This window comes from Phalacrocorax aristotelis, chromosome 10 (genome assembly GCF_949628215.1).
Source record: "Phalacrocorax aristotelis chromosome 10, bGulAri2.1, whole genome shotgun sequence".
NCBI lineage: Eukaryota > Metazoa > Chordata > Aves > Suliformes > Phalacrocoracidae > Phalacrocorax > Phalacrocorax aristotelis.
This window is the reverse complement of record NC_134285.1, coordinates 12,016,263-12,022,334: the sequence shown is the minus strand read 5'-3', so window position 1 is coordinate 12,022,334 and position 6,072 is coordinate 12,016,263.

Sequence of the window (6,072 nt, the reverse complement as noted above, 5' to 3'; positions counted from 1 at the left end):
CACACAGAGAAGTAGTTGATGTAATTTTAAATTTTGTCAGAATGCCCGGAGCATCAAATGAGTGTCTGATGGTTGGAACAACATCCTTAGTACAGATTGAAAGAACTAATACAATTAATTCACCACCACCACAGGAAAAATTCTGGGATTTTTTTAATGAACATTGAAACTGATGATGAATATACAAAACAAAGTGTATGATACTCTTGCCTTTTCCATGATGCACATTCAATTTCTCATGTAAAGCTCAGGCCTGAGAGGCAAAAAGCCCTTACTTTGGTACATGGGAGATGGCAGCTCTCCTAATTCCTTACTGGAGACTGGAGAGTCCATGGGCTACTTATCCCAGGTAGTAGCTGAGACCTTTTCCCAAGGGATGCAGATATCTCAGTGCTCATCTTATTTTGTTCTAGAGCATTTTGAAATACAGTTATAATGAAAGCCTGGCAAAAGAACGGTTTAAAATGTAAAAATAGCAAAACGTGCGGAGGCTGCTGTTCATTTTGTAAGTCAAAGCTTGTGACTAAAGAATGCTGCTTAGTAACAGATGGGGAAAACTGAAGGTGATCACATCACTTCGCACTCCCTGAAAATTAATTATTCATGTTCATCCTACCTTTTAAGCACTGTCCTTTTCATGTCCCTGTTCTGCTTGTTCCTTGGGATTAGGACTATGTAACTGGCTCAGTTGTGTCACCCATACTCACACTGATGCAGCTGTGATTCAGCTGCAGAGCTCTAGCTCAGGCATCTTCAGTTCTCTGACCCACTATGCTGTACATAATGTGTGCTGATCCCTATGGAATAGAACACAAAGGTGTCCTAGGAAGGAAAGGAGGACACTGCAGACTATGCAGTTTCTGTAAATGACTGTTCTATTAAGCACACACTTCTGTCTCAACTAGCACCATTCACCCCTGACCCTTGCTGTAACTCCTCCACTGCAACTTCTTCTTACACCTAGTTCACCAGCAGTTTGACTTCATATGTCTTTTTTTATGCTTTCCAAGAGCAGTGTGTTGCTTTTGTTTCTAAGTTGGATATTCCTTATGAAATTAATAAGATCCCAGATTGAAAAAATAATTTTGTAAATATTACTAATGAAATATTCTCAGGTTGTGGCATTTAGGAAGCCGTAAAGTTCCCATTTGATTCGCTTGCCACTGTCATCATCATTCAGCATGCACAGGGTGGAAGCATAAATACAGTTCTATAAGTTGTATTTATCTGCAGATGCTTTGCCTGTGAACCAGGACTTACGCTGACCAAGTCATTAATCAGTTTGGTAGGCTTAAAATATAAGCATCTCATACCCAACTGAAAAATTAATTTGCGTAAATAGTTATGAAAGAAGTGATTTGTATTCATATTTAACTGGTATATGCGACCAGATGAAATCTTGCCTGACAGGTAGTAAAAAGTCTTTGATAGGATGTTTGTACTCTTCACTGGGTGAATTTCAACTTTTAAAATGTAGTTTTGACACAACATAGCATGGGAGTTATTTAGAAAATTTACATTTTTCTTTGTTTTGTCTTAGCTCTAAAGCAAGGCACCTTCAAGTAAGGATACTGGTTTTCTTTACATACACAGCAAAGAAAACTTCAGGGGGACTTATTCAAGATATTGGTTAGGGATTAAACAGATTATAAGAGGTTTTTTTTGTAAAGGCTGTTGTCATGTATTGATTATGCTTATTACTTAATAAAAGCATGTTTAAAGACTTGAGTTTTCAAAGCCTAAAAGTTACTACCTCCCTCGTTGTATGCCTCAGTGGCATATAAATAAATTTAAACAAACAGAAAGGATAATAATTTTTATAAAGGAACTAGAATAGCATTTATCAATATGAAAGTAGGCCCTAATAAAAGCAATGGATATTTAAAATTTCTGAAAGAATGCACTGTAAAAAAGATCATCTTGCAATGTGATTTGTAGGAAAGATATACTTTATATTACATGCCATAATTATTTAAAACAATGCATACTGGCGTCCTCAAGTTTTCTCACGTAGCAGGGGTAGGTGACTGTATGCTTTAGAGAGTTACAAAAAAGTGCAGTTAGGAAGAAGTGCAGTCTGTACACGTATCTGCTACATGATTCTATTTTAAGAGATTCAGGATGAAAAGTAGAGTTATGAAAGTGCTGGTTATGACTTTATAATCAACGTACATATGACTAGCCGTGCTGCAGACGACCAGAGATGGGGCTTGCCTGATCCTATTTCTCTGACACTGGACAAAAAAATGGATGTGTAGGGAAGATTAGATGATGTATTCCCAGAGACCACCAGCTTGTACCTTATGGACTTCCTGAACCATATGTGGTGCGGAGACATGGACAATTAGCGTACAGTGTTGCGAGCTATTCATGGTCAAATATTGGTTCCAGTGAGGAAAAGAGGCCCATGTTCTTCTTGGAGATTGTGCAGGCTTGTAGTAAGAATTTTAGACCTCTTTGGCATAGCGCTAACTGGGAACTCAGGTGGATTTGTAATTATAAATATTGGGATAGTCTTGATGAGCAAGTAGTCTGATATACGAGTACATTGTGGAGTCATGTTACTTGTTACATGTAATGGGTACAGTGAGTCCCAGCTACGTACACTACGTTTGGAAACTATTTAGAAATTTGAATGCTATTTTAATATAAATGAATTAACTTTTGATATCTATGGGAAATCCTTCAGCATTAGCAACAATTTTGTGCTCTCCCCATGTTAACAGACAGCTTGAAAGACAGAGCAGATGTTAATAAGCACAGTTACAGAAATAAGCTTAATCTTTATAAGCAATGAAAAAGGCCTGGCAAATTCTAATTTTTCTTAGGTCGATTACTCTTGTAATGCACTCTCATAAAAAGAAATAGAGAGAGAATCTAAGCTGCTGATGTGTAAATAATTGACTATCTAATTTAGTGTTTATTTTGTTTGCTAATAATCTTGTTTACTGACATTTTAATTTATTTTCTTGCCTTTTCTTTTTTTACAGTTAGAATAAAACAGTCTTGTGGATGGATTATTTGCCTGCATTTGCTAAAAAGGTACATTGTAAGAACTGCTAAATAATTCAATAGTAAATAGCTAATGCAGTAAGTATGGATTTTTACATATTCTCAAATGCAAAAGTGTTAATGTAAGAAGGGGGGGATAAGAGACACGTCTCCTCTGCTGAAAAGACTCTCCTCTCTCCTCCTCTTTCCTGGGTTGCATAACCATTTCTTCCTTGCCATTTCCCCCATTCCTTGGCTAAAGTTGATTAAAGTTTTCTAATTTCTATTTTGATCTATTTTATACAGTACTTCTAAGACACCTAGTCCTCTAGTTGGCGTCTACAGGCATTTGAAAAAAAACCCTCATGTAGCTGCTAATTTGAGCTTCCAAATTGAAGGTTTGGATGTTCAGTTAAGATGCAATCAATTGAAAATAAAGCATTATGTACCAAAATCCCAATGTCAGCTTTGAAAGTTAAGCTTATGATGAAATAAGACATTTCAAAATTGAAGTTATGGCTGCATTCTCTTGTCCTCTCTAGGCCAAACATGTGTTCATAATCCTTTCTACTTATTCATTATTTCATAACACACAATAGCAAATTAAGTCCACATGAGCCTTTTAGATAAATAAAAACAGATCATAACTGATTTGGCCCTGATCCTATTTTGGAATCTGCCTGTTTAAGTAGTGTAACCCTAACAGTAAGGGTCAAGCTAATTACAGTTGTTTAGAAATCCAGATTTTCTAGGTCTGAGCTGGATCCTGCCTGCCAGCCTGAATTTCTCTGTGGTATTTGAAATTCACTCTTTGAACAAGGACTTGATCTGAAAAGGTCTGGCAGAAAAACAGTAACTTGGTTCTTGACACTATGCTACCACTTAATCTCCATTTTTCCTCTCTACAGGGTAGTCAGAGACAACCCAGAAGGTAAGATGAAACTGGCTTCTAGAAAGGTTTATTGGTGCATTAGTGCCATAGGATAGGTGTCATATTGGGTCCCAAAGTGATAGTGGAGGTGGCAGAATGCTTCTGCATGTGGCTGAGACTGGATTAGGGTGAATCAGTGCATCAGTCCTAGGAATCGAGAGAAACTTCAGTGTATGCTACTCAGAGCATCACTAGACACTTACTCAAATTAAGACTTTGACCTTAAACTGCTAATAAATAACAGTATCTCAGAAGTGAAAAAGCGTATGAAGGGATACCAGAGGTAAGACTTTTAAGGTATAAACTGTCAGCCACGAGTCAGTGGCTAGTTTCAATTTCACACTTCATCATAGACTTGCTTTGTCAGCTTGGGCATATCCTTTTGCCTTTAGTTTTTCTGGCTCCCTATTTGTGAGAGAAAATAAATACATCACCAAGTGCATGACAGAATTAAGCTCTTAATTTTATAATCTATCAAGCAGGCACAGTACTTTCCTCATAGAGTCTGTTTGGTGTTTGACTAGAGGTTGTATTCTTTCAACCACAATGGGTCAAGTTACATGAGTTCCACTTATATCCATAGTCATTAAAAAAGACAATTATTGTATTAATATAAGAAATCACCAGCAAGCCTGTGAGCAAGCCTCCCCCATTACCGTGCAGTAGATTTACTTACCTCTGAACTTTGTATGCTATATTCTACCTCATCTATTTGTTAGTGCAGACCATGTCTACTTCTGATACATTAGAAGAAACAAAGCAAAATATAATAGGAGCAAAAACAGAAGGGAATTTTTAAATTATCAAACATTTATAACCTGTTACATCTAAAGAGTTTAAAAAAAGTTGAAAAAGGAATTACTATACCTGTTTAAGTCTTTTTAAAATCTTGTTTTTGGAGATAAAATTTGTAGTTAAGTTCCTTGTTTAAACTGTCGTTACTCAAGGCAAATAAGATCTGTACAATATCTTGGAAAAAATCTGATGGCTGATGGTAGGTAGTCTTCCCAACTTGACTAGGAGTACTTGAAAGCTTTTTCTTCTTCTTTATTTTTTTTTCCCTTTTTGCATGGAAGGCACTCCATCTCCAATTTGTTTAGAATCCTTGATCCAGTTTTAGGATTTGAACTTCTAAAAATTTTTACATTCAGTAAACAAGCACCCCAAAACCTCACTTATGTGCAGAATGCTTCAGTCTTGAAATATTGTACGGTTCCTAAAACTGCATTTAGATAAAATCTGTTCACCTACAGACAATGAAACCATTTCAAAACTAAACAAAGGAGAGGAGGTAGCTCTGACTTGCAGAAACAATCCTAGCTGACGGTCCTGGGAATGGTCTTCGGAATTACCTCATCATCTATTCTTGGTGCAATCCACCAATTAAAGAGTTTTATATATAAAACCAGGGATGGGCTTAGCTTACTTTTTCAGGGTCATTTTCAGAGACAGGGACACCATAGAGATGCAGGCTCATATTACCCAACACAGCAGATACTCTCTGTCTGTGTGTGTACATGCATGTGCAAATGCAAATGTGCAATGTTACACGCTATTGGCAAAGTTGATAACAAGTGAAGGAAAGTCAGAGATTCCTGGTGGATGTCAGTTGAAATTCCTCTATTTGGGTAATAATGCACGTGTTATTGAAGCCACTAGAAATATGTCAGGGATCCCTAAGAAGCTGATGGGGCTGAGAAAGAAAAAAACCAACTATATTTTAATATCAATAACACTTTGTGGAAAAAATTCAGATGACTGAGTATGTGATCATTCAAACCTTCTGTCAAGTGAATATTAAAGTGAAAAAGAAAATCATGATTATGACTTCTGTCAGCTAGTGATGTGCAGTAAAATGCTAATATTTAAGAATACCCTATTTTACTCTAATAGTTGGATGAACTTTAACACAACAGATTTATTGCTGCAATTCAAGGCTTGGTTGAGATATCCTCACTATCTTAAAGACTATCTGTATAGATGGTACCTCATGCACCAAGATTTGCACGGGACATGCCTAAAAACTTTCCAGGTATTTTTTTCATATTTGATATGGACAGGACTTTTCTTGGAGGATCTCTAGGTTTTTGCTGTTGTGGTTTAGCTGAAGGTGATCTGAACATTGACCTACTGGCCATCTCTGCGTTAGG